The 15,421-nt window shown below is 38.0% G+C and overlaps 1 pseudogene across 1 annotated transcript in view; it reads right to left on the reverse strand.

Moving 5' to 3' along the window:
- Positions 1-771: 771 nt before the first annotated feature.
- Positions 772-15,421, reverse strand: part of LOC117095905 — a 33,523-nt pseudogene continuing 18,873 nt past the window's right edge. Inside the window, exon 2 of the transcript XR_004442237.1 lies at positions 772-1,631. The product of XR_004442237.1 is annotated as a 40S ribosomal protein S3a-like (transcript). The remainder of the gene's footprint in view (positions 1,632-15,421) is intronic.

Here is a 15,421-nt window from a genome sequence, read left to right on the forward strand (position 1 = left end):
GTTAAATTTTGACTTTGAGTTTCTAGGCATTTTAAACGTACCCTTGAATCAAGATGTTACTTTTTGAAATTGATTTTGGTTAATGTGCCTTGGTAAACCATTATGTAGTCCCGAGTCCCCTCTTGACTTCTTCTATTTGACTTCCTTGTTTTTGACTGGTCACACAATTTCCATTTTTGCTCTCTCTATGAAAACTTAGGCAAATCTCAAATAATTTTGTTAATAGGCAACTACAAAATGCATACCATCCAGTGTTCACTCAAGAGTACTTTCTGATTCTGATCCTTTTAATTTGCTTTAGGGTGTTTAATGTAACTTTTATTACGTAGAAGATAATTGTAAAGGCCCCAAATCTGTGAATGTCACATAAACACCAGATGGTCAGAGCATGGGGGAAAATAGGGACTGCTCTAGGAAGCTAGTCTAGACTAACACTTATTAACTGCATTTTTGTGTTTCTTTTAGTTCAGTTGTATCAAATTCCCAATTTTTGTGTGCTCTGGAAAAACACAATTTGGAGTAATATCAATGATAGCCAATTACTGTGGAATTTGTAGCTTTTTCTACGTAACTATGTACTAATAAGAGAAACAAGAGAAAACATTGAGAATTGGTAAAAGAGAAGGAAAGAAGAGAAAGGGAGAGAAGAAAAGACTATGCTAATGAAGATAATCTGCTTGAATTATGAAATATGGCCCAAACTAATCATCTGAGAGTGCAGTTAGCTTCTGAAATCTGTAGAGAATGTACCAAGAACTTTACTTCTTCTTCTTCTTTTTTTGTTTTTTCACAAATAGCACTTTTTATTTGACACTAATTGAAGTCTGAACTTTAAACAGATTCTTGGACTGGTGGTTCATATCCATCAGCTCATTCAACTTTAGCACCTGTCTCATCCCCAGTGGCTTTTCCAGATCTACTGCCTTCACCATGAAGCTCCATGAGCTTTCCCAGTTCAAACTTGGGCTTCTTCAGCATTTTTACTTTTCTAACAAAGACATCATGGAGAGGATAAACAGATTGGCAAGCCTTTTGTATGTCTTTTCCAATGCTGTCTGGAATCAATTTATTGACTACTTCTTTCAAGTCATCTGTCTGCACCTCTCGGGTCATGATTTCCATCATCTTCTTCCGGATTTGGCGGACCTGTTGGTGCTGAGCATAAAAGGTCTTCCGTATCTGATTGTTGCGTTTTTTAGTAAAACCAACACAGAACAGACGAAGCAAGTAACCATCAGTAGTCTTGACATCAACATGAGCTTCAATCATGGTCTGCCACTTTTTGACCATGGAACACATTTTGTCATGGGCCAGATCCATGCCATGGAAGTTAGTCAGGCAGTTTTTGCCCTGAACATCTTCAGTAATCAGCTTGAATTTTCTAAATGCAACTTCATTATTCTACAGATCAGCAAGACTCACTTCAAACACACGACCCTTGAGACCATCAGATGCAATTTTGGTTCCTTGGGTCCTGGTGACGAGCGTCTTTCCAATATTTCTTATATTGAACATAGCAGGTGCTTTCACATCATACCAATCTTTCTTAGAAAATGGATCAACGACTTTCTTCTTGGCTCCCTTTTTGCCGCCTTTCGTAAGGCGCTTTGTTCTTGCCAACCGCCATGGTGCTGATCAGAGAGCCGAAAGGCAGAACTTTACTTCTTATTTGAAGATGAAGCTAATTCTTCGTAAGATGTGTTCCACGTGTGACATCTAGGATTGCAAATTAGGGTTAGAATGTGCTGGCCATGTGTGGGTTAATGGTGAGATGCCCCCAAAGCACCTTAACTCAAAATTATTTTTTAAACTTAGAACCAAATCTATAGAAGATTAAATCATTGCTCATTATGGAGTGTCCATTTGCAGGCACACGCTGAGACAATCAATAAGCTTTACTATATCCTTATAGGGGAAGGTACTCCCTGGGCTTCTGCCTGGGCCAAGACGGCAGGCAAGCATGTGCCCCTCTCTATAGTAGTGAAGACAGCTGGTGAGGAAGCCTTATATATTAGTGATACTTTATGTTTTGAGGGTATCCGATTATGTCTTATTATCCTACTCTTACAAAATTCTTTTCTGCTTGAAAATTAATCCCAATTTTTGAAATTTCCTTGAATACGTTATTTTTTTCAGACCTTTTAGACACATGAAATTCCTGTAAAACTTCTCCAGTGTCTCCAAGCCATCATTACATTCTGGCCAAGATGTACTTCAATGTGACTGATTCCATCAAATAATGCATTTGAATTTCATTCAGGGTAGGTCCGAGATATAAGAGGTAATTATTATCTCAATTGTTTAAAAAGTGTGACTGAAGATTTTATTTGAACACAGGAATGTACAGATTATGTTTTTTATTTAGCTAAATAATTGAATCTTATCAACTAAAGCAGACAACTTTCATCTGAAAAATAAAAACACAAAAACAAAAATAAAAATCAATCTGTCCTTTAATCTTCAAAATGCCATGTGACTGCCATTATCTTTTATGACTTTTTTAAAACACATTGGTCAGATTATTTTGGCTATAGTGGAAAAATAGGGTTTAATAGAGTACTGCAACTTTTTTTTTTTTCAGCCATGGACAGTTCTTTTCTGTTTCTTAATTGTAAAATTTAAATAACACCATAAAAATTTAATTATCCATAATGCCAGAAATCTAGCAAGGCTATTTCCAATTTTGCATCTCCTTTCTGATCTTTGGCAGAAGCATTTAGTGGGCACAGAAACATGGCTTAAATCCTTATTAGCCTGCTATGACAAAGAAAGTTTGAAAAAAGAAATCAAGAAAAAGTAATAGAGTAAAAGGTTTACTGTTTTCAGCAGGGCAATCTTCCCAAAAGCAATTCCTTCTGGCCCCAAATCAAAGGGGACTAGATAAGCAGTCCCTCCCACTGCCCTGGGAAAAGTGCAGAGCAGATTGATTTTGCAGTCTACTCAGAAAGGACTGTGGGAATCATGAGATTGGAATTGTGGTCAAGGTGAGGTCAGTCATGGGTCATTCATTCATTCCTTCATGCAAACCTTTGTCGAGTACAGACTACATGCCATGCTTTTGCTTTTGGGAAGGCACAAGTGTATAAAATGCAGTTTCTGACTTTGCAAATTTCATAGTTTATTGGAAGATGCTGATGTGCAGGTACGTAAAAAATACATCAAGGCTGTAACAGAAGGATCAATAGAGTTTGTTTGAAGCAAAGGGAATGGACAACTCAAATTGATCATGAAATTTGGAAAATTCTTTAACAGAAAAACTCTAGGTGGCTCCTGAAGAATATATATAGACTGCAAAGGAACAAGTGAAATGAAGGAGAGAAGAGAGGAGCATTTCAAGGTATTACGTTAGATTAGTTCTTGGGTGGCAACTTGTCAGGGCTCACACTTAAAATCAGAAAGAGACATCATAGTAGCTGCCATTTAGTTTTGACTGTGTCAAACGCTGTGTTTACTGCTTTACTGCATCATCTTGTTAATTTCCACCACAACCATTTCGAGTTAGATGTTATTCTCATTTTAATAATGAGGAAACCAAACCTAGAGAGGTTAAGTAATTAGCTTAAGGTCACAAAAATTTGAATCCATATTTGTCGGATGCCCTGTGATCAATGACAACATTCAGTCCAGCTATGCAGTTTTGAGATTACGAGAAAGTCTAAAACCAGTCTCCAGGCTTGCGCCTGTAATCCTAGCACTTTGGGATCTGGAGGCAGGAGGATTGCCGATTGCCTGAGTTCAGGAGTTCGAGACCAGCCTGGGCAACACGGTGAAACCCCATCTCTACTAAAAAAAAAAAAAAAAAAAAAAAAAAAAAAAAAAAAAAAAAATTAGCCTATAGTCTCAGCTACTCGGGAGGCTGAGGTAGGAGAATTGCTTGAACCCAGCAGGTGGAGGGAGGTTGCAGTGAGCCGAGATCACGCTACTGCACTCCAGCCTGGGCAACAGAATGAGACTCTGTCTCTATAAACAAACAAACAAAAAAAATGTGTTTTGCTACAGAGGGATTTTTTAAAAGACCAAAGGTTTTTTTAAAACAAATTCATATTTTGCTAATATGAAGGCATAAAACAGTAACAGAATGACATATGAAAAAATGAATTACATTGGGATAACCATTATGGAAAACAGTATGGCGATTCCTCAAGGATCTAGAACTAGATGTACCATACGACCCAGCCATCCCACTACTGGGTATATACCCAAAGGATTATAAATTACTCTACTACAAAGACACATGCACACGTATGTTTATTGCGGCACTATTCACAATAGCAAAGACTTGGAATCAACCCAAATGTCCATCTGTGACAGACTGGATAAAGAAAATGTGGCACATATACACCATGGAATACTATGCAGCCATCAAAAAGGATGAGTTTGCGTCCTTTGTAGGGACATGGATGCAGCTGGAAACCATCATTCTTAGCAAACTATCACAAGAAGAGAAAACCAAACACCGCATGTTCTCACTCATAGGTGGGAACTGAACAATGAGATCACTTGGACTCGGGAAGGGGAACATCACACACTGGGGCCTATCATGGGGAGGGGGGAGGAGGGAGGGATTGCATTGAGGAGTTATACATGATATAAACATTATGCACATGTACCCTAGAACTTAAAGTATAATAAAAAATAAAAATAAATAAAAAAAAAAGAAAAAATGAATTACATTGGGATAATGTTGATATTCGAAATGGCTAGATAATTGGGGGGTGTTAAATGCAACAACAGTCAATAATACAAAATGTTAAGGTTAGAGCAAGATCAGTCAATGGCTAAGCAGAATGAACATTTTCATAGGACTATTTCTGATTATTATTGTTTTTGTTTTGTAAATGGGGACATACTGGTAAGAATGGAAAAAAGAGAAAATAACATGCATGATGCTGAGAAGAGATATACAGCTTTCAATGGAAAAGAAAAGAACACAAAACTGAGCTCAGAACTGGGTGCGTCCAAGAGTGGTTAAACCAATGACTTTGAGAATTTGTTGAATGTGTGTAAACCATCAAAGGGGTTCAATGTAGGCTCAAAGGAAGCATTTCGGTTTGACTTTGCTGGCTAGGTAGATTTTTTTTTCAGTCTGCTAAAAGACAAGTTATATTTGCAGTGGTTACTTGTCTGGTACTTTAGTAAGATTCACTTGCTAAGGTCCACTGCCAAAGGAACCTTAGATTGCCTTCAGTTATAATTTAAATGAGACATCGCCCTCTAGAGGTCTTCTAAGAGAACTGACATGACCAAGATCTAGATTCAGGTGAGACAATAAAGTAAATTCAAAACATAAAACACCATTGCATTTAACATACATCGGTTAAATTGCTTATATGTGTTTCCAATATCCCCTTAAATTTGCTATTAGCAAAAGCAGTAAAAAATCTTTAAAATACTCTGGTTCTCCATACATTTTCAAAAATTGTTTTGCTACAGAGGGATTTTTTAAAAGATCAAAGTTTTTTTTTTTTTTTAACAAATTCATATTTTGCCAATATGAAGGCATAAAACAGTAACACAGAATGATGTATGAAAAAATGAATTGCACTGGGATAATGTTGATATTCGAAATGGCTAGATAATTGGGGGGTGTTAAATGCAATAGTTCTTTCTTTTTAAGATAGTCACTTTTTGTCCTTTGCTGTTTTTCCCTAAAATAAGTACAAAATCCATTTAGGCCAATCAATTTTGTGTTTAGTAAGCAAACACAAGTCTTAACAGCCAAATTTCAATTATCTGGTGATTTGCTGTGCTCCAAGAGATTAAGTGATTATGGGAACATAGTTCTCTTTGAAACACAGCTATTCTTAATAAGAAGTCATAGGCCAATTTATTTATCACACAATTGTCTTGAAATATTGAGTATTTCTCGTGGAGAAAAAGGAATACGGTATCGATGCATTGATGGTAACCAAAAAGTAGGGTTGAGAATGTGAGTGTGGGGTAGGCATTGAATTACAAAGAGATTTTTATTTAACATCAAATCTAGTATTTGATTTTTTCCCAAAACTTCCTTCTTCTTTCTTTCATCTCCTTGAAGATAAAATTAGATGTTTTTTTCTTGCTGTATGTGTTAGTCCTCAATTGGTTCACTATGTCCTTGGCTCCAGGTGACTTGAAATCTTACTCCACGCACTTTCCTTAATCTCCAGTAATCTTTAGCTTGTCAGTGTTCAACTCTCATTTTTCAGCATCACAAGGTGCTTCTCGAATAATCACACTTAAATGGAGGAGGATAGTGCAGGAAGACAAATCTTTGAGTGAAGATCATCAGATGAATCTGGATACTTCCTTCTTCACTTTTCTGCCTAAAATTCATAACCAGGAAGCTAAATATTTATACTTTGATTTACTAATTCATTCAGTCATCACCCACTCACCCATTTATTCACTCACACAACACTCATGCTTTCAGCAACTATTATGTGCCAGACGCTAAGTGAAATCTAATATTAAACCTGGTGGCAGGGATTAATGCCACATTTTATTATCTGGTATTATTAATCCCTGGTGAGATATCATCCCTGCCCAGTGCCCCTTTAATGTCTTCCTTGCTCCTTCCTGATCTCTTTTTCCTTGAATGTGTTAGGCCCTTTGAGATTAGGATAGAAACCGTTCAGTGAGGATATGATGGGAATCTAAGAACTCTTTTACAAATGGAAACTCTAACCTAACTACACTGCCAGCACCTCTATGAGATCTGGACAGTTTCCCTCCGCCTGCTCAGTTTGTTGTCAATGCTTGGTTTCTTCCGGAATTGGCTTTGTTATCTTCTTGAATTTTCAGCTGCTTGTTCATGTCCTTATCAAATCTCTGTCTCAACATTGGCTTTCCTGAATAAGTAGTTCTTTCAACAAGAAGGAGAATGCCCACTTCTGGTTTTGATCGCTTTCAGATTCTTACTACCTGAGCTCCTGCCTTAGTTTCAGAGGACGTACCCTCGAAAACTTGACCTGTCGTCTCTCAGCCCCACCATCCTCTGCAACGTGCCAGTCAGATTTAATGACTTGATTCCTGACAAGACCAGCTAGGGCTCCATTGCTAGCAGGAAGAAGACACTCAGGCACGATGGCTTTTTATTCCTAACATATACAAAAGCCATTTAATAAGTAAGAACTGAGTGGGGAGCGGGGGAATCCCTCAGAGAAAATGATCACTAAAATTTTCGTTCTCCCCCATCTCCAATCCCCCAGTCTCAATTCTCCAGGCAGTAAAGGGAGGCAATGGGTTCTATGCCAGGAAAGATAGAAAGCAGGAGTCAGGTTTGACAGAGAAGGGTGGTCTTGAGCAGTGGCTCATTGAGGGCAGTAGTTTTCTGGCAGGAATTGAATAGAACTTCATGGAAGTAAAGGGCCTGTAAAGAGGGTGCTTCAGTTTGCTGGGCTGCGTTTTTCTATCCAGCAATTTAAGGAACTGAGTCATTCCATTCTGTAGCTTCCCTGTCCCCTCTGGTTTGAATAGCTGCATACCCTATGTATTAATGTTGTATTCTTTATCTTTTCCACTAGATATATTCAGTATTTCAGTACACTTTTAGGACAAATAAATTGGCCCATGACTTTCTTCTAAGAATAGCTGTATTTCAAAATAAAAATCTGCTTCTGAAACCACATAAAATCATTTGCGAAACATAGCCAATATGGATAATTGGATAATTGGAAAATGGCCTGTAAATACTTGTATTGTTTGACAAATACAGAATTGATTGGCCTTTGCTTTCCAGTGGAAGAAGGGGAAAAAGAGAATGGAGGAAACTTGTCAGCATCTGTAAGGCCCTAACCCAAAAGAAACAAACATCACTTCCATTCACATTCTCTTGTGAGTACTTGTCACGTGGCTTTACTTGGACTCAACATGGGCTGGGCCAAGGCCTCCACCTTCTGGAAGGGAAAGTACACATTTTTAGACTTTAGGTATTATCTTTAAGACAGGAGAAAATACATATTACTACGTGGACATTAATGCTGTGTGGTCTGATGTGTGTTCCCTTATAAGCAACTGTTAAATTATGATGAAACCACAAGACCAAATGTTTATTCTTATATGTTCAGAAAGTAAAATGTTTTTAGTTATAAGCAAGCTCAGTTTGCGAATTATTAAGCAATATAACTAAGCAATGCAGTTCATCATCAATCCATCATTTTTTGTTTATATCATGTTCATGTTTACGAATCTGAAATACACATACAATAATACAATTAAATCACTCTTCAGTTCAAAACCCCAGAGCCATCTAATCTCAGAATACAATCTAAGCTGCTCATAAGGCCTTCAACAGCGTGTATGACCTGGTTCTTACCCGCATTTCCAGCTCTTCTCTCTCCACTCTTTGATTCGCGACTCTTTCCACATTCAAGCTTTCTTTTCTTCCTGTCATCAGTGAAAGAGAATTGCATTGTCAGGACCTTTGCGGTAACTTGTTCTTCAATTTCTCTTTCTCCTAATTTGAGCAGGGTTGTCATTTCCTCAGCATTGAGATTTTGGTGCAAATATCGTCTCTCAGGAAGCCTTCTTGGCCATCCTACAGTACCTCACTGCCTATCACACGACTTCGTCTTCTGTTTCTACAGTTATTGACTACTTCCTGTGAGGCAAATGTGGCTCTCTGTTCAGTGTTTCTCTCGAGCACCTGGAATACAGGTGCCTGGCACATAGTAGGCACTCAAAAGTTGGCTAAATATCATGTCGATTTTCCTAATATCCTAAACATGATATAGATATTTTTCTTGGTTTAATAATTCAAAGGTTTTCTTTGTTTTATTTTTATTATTTTGGTGGTGGTGGTGTTTAGATGTGAGCATTTGTTGTGATCCCCAGACTGGTCTCAAATTCTTGGGTTCAATCAATGCTTCCACGTTCGCCTCTCGAATAGCTGCGATTACAGGCATGCACCACCACAGCCAGCTCAAAGAAAAAGTTTTGTGTTAAAAAGCCTTACACAAATTATTGTAAAATATTTATTTCAGATAATATATAAAAAATATGAAATAAAGACAAGTTACACAAGTATTAGCATTTTAGGGTATGTGTGCTTGAGGGTACAGCTTTCAAAAAGCCTATTCTGTTCAGTGTTTCTGTACATTATATAATAAACAGGGCAATGTGCAATGATGAGGAATGCTCAAGATAATCATTTTCTAGATGAGTACATTCTGACTCATGAAGTGTAGCACATTTTCAGTGTTTCTGTACATTATGTAATAAACAGGGCAATGTGCAATGATGAGGAATGCTCAAGATAATCATTTTCTAGATGAGTACATTCTGACTCATGAAGTGTAGCACATTTTCAGTTTATTCAGAGAATGAATGAAAAAGGATGAAACCCAAACCCAAGACTTCTGGCTCCAGAGCCTGTGCTTTGTCTGTTGAGGTATTTCCTTAAGCAATGTGCTTCATACTCAGAAACACCTGGTAGCATCATTGCCGTGAAAAGCATTTATTAAAACTTGTGGTACAGTAACTGATTTTAGTCACTTAAAAGGAATCAACTAACCTCACAAAACACCAAGCTAATGCAGTTATTGGAGATTTAGAATAATATGGTGAAACGTCAGTCTTCGTCTGGAAATCTAATACATTTCAGAATAATCTATGTGTTTTTTAGAGTCTGCCATTAAGAAGGAGTGCCACCTTGTGGCATTTTTTTATGCCGAAGTGCAATCCAGCCTTCTTTTAAAGGTATCATAAGTGTCCTAATGAATTTGCATTTTAATCACTGTATATCTTTGAAATTTGTAAATATACAACTTATAGTAACAATCTGTTAAAGATGGAGAAAACAACTACAGTCTTGGAATGGTAATTATAACCTAAGCATTAAGAATTTCCTTTTTTTTTTTTTTTTTTTTTGAGACAGAGTTTTGCTCTTGTTTCCCCAGCTGGAGTGCAATGGTGCAATCTCTGCTCACCTCAACCTCTGCCTCCCAGGTTCAAGAGATTCTCCTGCCTCAGCCTCGCGACTATCTGGGATTACAGGCATGCACCACCATGCCTGGCTAATTTTGTATATTTAGTAGAGACAAACTTTCTCCATGTTGGTCAGGATGGTCTCGAACTCCCAACCTCAGGTGATCCGGTCCACCTTGGCCTCCCAAAGTGCTGGGACTACTAGACATTCAAGAATTAGAGCAGGTGAACTGAGCCACCTTGCCCCGCAAGAATTTCCTCATATTTTAGAGCAAAAAAAAAATCTACCATCCTGTACCTCAGTATGTGTTCATTAATTTTTTGGTTTAATTTATGGGAAGGTAAAGCAGATAAGCCTTGTGATTTATCTTTTGTTTGAAAACATTGGAATCAAAATGAATAAATTTAGGGAGAGGATTGAGATACAGAAGATAATGGCAATTAAGACCGAGGTTTATTCATTTTGCTCATTTGTTCTCCATCCCAGGTCAGGGAACATGGTATGACCCTCATATTGAATAGAAATAAGAATCTAATTACAAAGTGACTTTCTCATTTATTGAAGCAAGCTCAGGGATTTTTCTAAAATTCAGCCAAATTACTTATGAGAGATGCTTAGTCCAATCTCCTCTTATAGAAATGAGTAGTTTGGCATCTACCCAGTGATATTCTTTAAAAGGTACCTTTTCTTGTGGAAGAGTTGGAATGATCTAATTATGACACTTGTCTATTATGCTTAAGTAAGATGCATCAAGATATGTGAACATCATTTCCAGGAAGAAATAATATTGAGAAGGAGGAAGTTGGTATAGTTGAAGAATCTCCTATTGCAAGCTTCTTTGTCTGCAAATTATTCTGGCATGTTTTGTGGGTATCTAAAGAAAATCCTGCCTGTTTAGTGCCTCAAATTAGTGTGTGGTTGGATGTCATCTTTTAACCTGCTTTAAGCTGAGAGTAAAGTGGGCAGATGACACCCTGCTCCTAAAATTTCTGCTCTAAGGGGGGTAATAAAAGGGATTAGAAAACATTTTCACTTTGAAGCTGTCACCTTATTTTCTCACACAAAATTCAACTCTTGGGTAACTGTTCCCTTGACCAAATGAGCCATACTAATTTGCCTAACATAATGTATATCACACAGTTCAGTTGTATCTCTGCAATATATTAGTGTCTGTGCTGTGAGCTGTGCACCCAAGGATGGGGGTATACCAAGAATGGTTCCTAACTTCTTGGTGTTTACGGTTTAGCAAGAAGCTGAGGTGTAACAACAACAAGAAAAAATCAAATCACATAAAAAGAGGTTTAATGAGGAAAAGAGCAAAGTGAAATAAAAAACACATCCACAGAAAACAAAACAAAACAACAACAAAAAAACAAAGACTTGGAAGCGTGTTGCTGTTGCTGAAGGAAGAATATGAATCAGTGTAAGGCTGGAGGAAACACACGAGTCAGATCACACAGGCATAGCTTTTAATTCCATGGTATACAGGCACTGCATACCAGCTGAAATGAAATTAACAATTTGTGCACCTCCCATGTGACAAGTGTATTTAAGGCTCACAGTAATGCTACATTTTTAAATTCCCAGTTTTGCAGATGAGAAATGGGATTCAAAACCTGGTGAAGAATGGAGTTTGACATGTCCATTTCGGGGTGATATTAACTTCAAATACTGTAATATATATCTTTCAAACATTTTACACAGGCACACATCTCATATATTCCCTACATAAAGACATTCAAGAATTAGAGCAGGTGAAATATTTTTCTGCACTATCAATAACAAGTTCAATATGTATAGTGTGTAATCAGTATTTAGCAGTGATTCTAAACCCAATTGAAAATCTGTCCAAATGTATTTGCATCTCAGTCCTTCCATTTTTCTGCCTCCTCCATCTTCATTACCTTTCCCTATAGTCCCTTTGGATTCTTTTTTATGTCTCCTTTTTTTCTTTCCTTTCCTCTTGTCTCAATTGGGTGAGATTTAATATGGGTTGGATTGATTGAATACTAATGTATTACCTCTTCTTAACTTAAAAATATTATCATTTGCATGCATGAGCACGTAAGAAAAACCAACAAAAAAAGCAATAGTCCACCCAGAAAATAAACTGGTATATTGAGAACTCAAAATTTTGGAGTGAGAAGACCTGTTCTCTTTCTACATTAAGGCTTTGCAATGCATGAACACTTCAGTTTGCTTATCTGTAACTGAGGATAACTTAGACTTTCTGACCTCATAAAATCATTTGGAGGATCTATTGGGATGCTAGGACAATCGCTTGGACTCGGGAGGCGAGGGTTGCAGTGAGCTGAGATCACACCACTGCGCTCCAGCCTGGCGACAGACCGAGAATCGTCTCGAAAACAGAAACCAAACAAACAAAAAAATGCTGCTGTTTTCACTATAAGTTCCCAGGTCCTTCCTCTGACCCATTTCCTATGGTGCCTGCTTCTCTGCAAGACTTTTAAGTAACACTTCCACTACTGAAGCACATATAAACTTATGTTGTCTGGAATCATACTTAAACCATGACAAAATTGTCATTTCTGATTTTTTTTTTTTTTTTTGCTCTCTCTATGGAAAAGAGACAGCCCTGTTACTGCAGTACTTTATACATCTTAGCCACCTGTTTTCTGCTTTCCATTTCCTGGCATGTTGTTATGTCGCCATCTGCTGGACGATCAGTAGGGTGTCTCTGAAAACCAAGAAGCATCGCAAAAATTCTTCTTATACAATTAAACATGATTTCAGTGTTAAGTACAAATCACCATAAACTGTGTTTGAAGTAATGACTCACTTCTTTCTATATTATTATATATCCATGAAATAAAATACTATGTAGTATTTAAAGCAATGAACTGGTCCTGAAATAAAGGTAGTTCCAAGATGTATTAAAACATCTAAGAATCAGGGTGCAGAACGATGTGTATAATTTTATTATTGCTTTCATTCCAATATAATATGTACATAGATGTATATATTTACATACTTTTCATAGAAGATATTGTACACGTTGACATTTTAACTGTTAATAGTGTTTACTTTGCAACAAACTATGGTATATCAGAACACCCATCTGTGATATTTTGGTATGTCTTTTGCATGCAATTAACAATTTTTTCTTTTGCTCTGAAACACATATTTACAGAATTATTTTAGATTATTCACTTTTAAATGATACCTTATTTTTGGCTCTAAACAAAAGAGTCAGCCTTCCTAATTTGTGCCATTACTACCACTAATTCATCATTTTAAAAAATGCTACTGATTTGCTTAAAAATATTTGATGACTCACTACCCCCTGGGTGGGATACAATAACCTTTTTAAATGATACAATGTGTTTTCTTCTCTTTACTCTGTGTAATTTTACTTTCTATCACAAATTCCCTCATCCCAAGAAGGTAACCAAAACTTCTTTTGCCCCCTGTGAAGCCGAAATGTGAAGTTTCCACGCAAGCTATACTAATGTCCAAGTTTTAAAAGCTTATGCATACTGAAGGGGTTTTAGGGAGAATTGTTTCAGAAGGAATGGTTTAGAGGCAGGAGTTATTTAGTGGGGGACCTGAAATAGCTGGATCTAGAAATATTTAGATGCCTTACCTCATGCCTAAAAGTTTCATAAGACACTTATGGATTTTGAAAATACCTAAGTTCAGCTATCTGATCCCATGCAGAGCTTCTCATGACTACGCACGGGACAGTGTGTTGAAGACTGTCAAAGAGGACTGAACGGTAAGACCTGTGGGAGCCATGACAAAAGATTTCAAGGCCAAGTTTGACAATGAAGCATGGACAGAGGTGTATCATAGGCAACTACTAAGCAAAGGATGTATGAGGTCCTTTCCTCTAATGTTTGTCACTATTTAAAACACCAAACGTTTTGCATTATTCTAAAGGTGGAAGTAGGGCATTCCCCAAACATGATTGAAGTAGAATTCTCCACTGGTTAGACGTCTGAGGCATTGAAGCATTTATATCCATTTGAAAAAACAAAGGGAAAATGATATTTCTTTCATACTAATGTTGTGGATTAAAAGTCACACCATCAAGGCTGGGTGCGGTGGTTCACACCTGAAATCCCAGCACTTTGGGAAGCCAAGGAGGGAGGAACGCTTGAGCCCAGAAGTTTGAGGCCAGCCTAGACAACATAGTGGAGATCTCAATTCTACAAAATTAAGCAAATAAATGGCAAATCAGGCATGGTAGTGCGTGTCTGTGGTCCCGGCTAATTGGGAGGCTGAGGTGAGAGCATCATTTTAGTACCGGGAGACTGAGGCTGCAGTGACCTCATGCACTGTGCGTGATGTGCCCATGCACAGTGACCCATGGAGTGCCAGTGCACTCCAGCCTAGGCCACAAAGTGAGACCCTGTCTCAAGGAAGAAAAAAAAGTCACACTGTCTAGGTTCATTCGGTATAATTAATAACATGCCTGGCTACAAATAGCAGAAATCTCAACCAACAGCAGTTTAAACAAGCATATATTTTTCTCACATGATAGACATCAAGGTTAGAGATTAGCCGCTGGCACTGCTTCAGCTGATCTGCAGTGTCTGCCACCAACTTAGCATGCTGGCTCTATTCTCCTGCTGGTGTTTTAAGTCTTATGGCCACAAGATGGGCCATGACAGATAAAGACATTGTGTAAAGCTCAGGACAAGAGAAAGAAGCCAAAGGGGGCTGTAACTCTTCCATTTGCTCACTTCATGGGAAAGCAAAAGCTTTTCTTGAAACTTCCCAGAGATTCCCACTGGTGTCTCAGTTTCAAGAACGGTTTCACCTGACCACATCTAACTGTGATGCTGGGATAGTCAGCATGTATCTTCTATATAGGCTTTAATGGAAATTAGACAAGTGAGAAGGGCGTTGAGATTAGGAGTTTTTCAGCTGATCCACAGTATCTTCCATACTGAAATTTCAGAGTGGTCTGGTGAGTCTACAAGTCCCTCCACAGTCCAGCCCTGACTTACCTTTCTAGTCCTGACTTCTATACTTCTATTTAATCTAACAGGGATTCTTTTTTCCAGCTGGGGTCCTTCATTGTCTTTCTGATTCTGCATAAGCATCCTTGCCTCGGCTGCACATTTCTGATCCTTTCCTTGATATATTTTCACACGCTTCCTCACTTCTCATCATTTATTCTTCCCTACGCGCTTGAAATGGTTTGGCTCTGTGTTCCTCTCTAAATCTCATGTTGAATTATAATCTGGTTTGTAATCCGCAGGTGTCGAGGGAGGGTCTTGGTGGGAGGTGATGATTGGATCATGAGGGCGGTCTTCCCATGCTGCTCTCGTGATAGTAAGTCTCACGAGATCTGATGGTTTTATAAAGGGCAATTTCCCCCATGTTTGCTGTTCTCTCGCTCGCCTGTTTCCTTGGAGAGAATGTGCCTGCTTCTCCTTCGCCTTCCACCGTGATTTTAAGTTTCTTGAGGTCTCGGAGGCAGCCATGTGGAACTGTGAGTCAGTTGAGCCTTTTTTCCTTGTAAATGACCCAGTCTGAGGCATTTCT

Source organism: Trachypithecus francoisi, unplaced genomic scaffold, assembly GCF_009764315.1.
Source record: "Trachypithecus francoisi isolate TF-2019V2 unplaced genomic scaffold, Tfra_2.0 Contig01440, whole genome shotgun sequence".
In the NCBI taxonomy this organism is placed as follows: Eukaryota; Metazoa; Chordata; class Mammalia; order Primates; family Cercopithecidae; genus Trachypithecus; species Trachypithecus francoisi.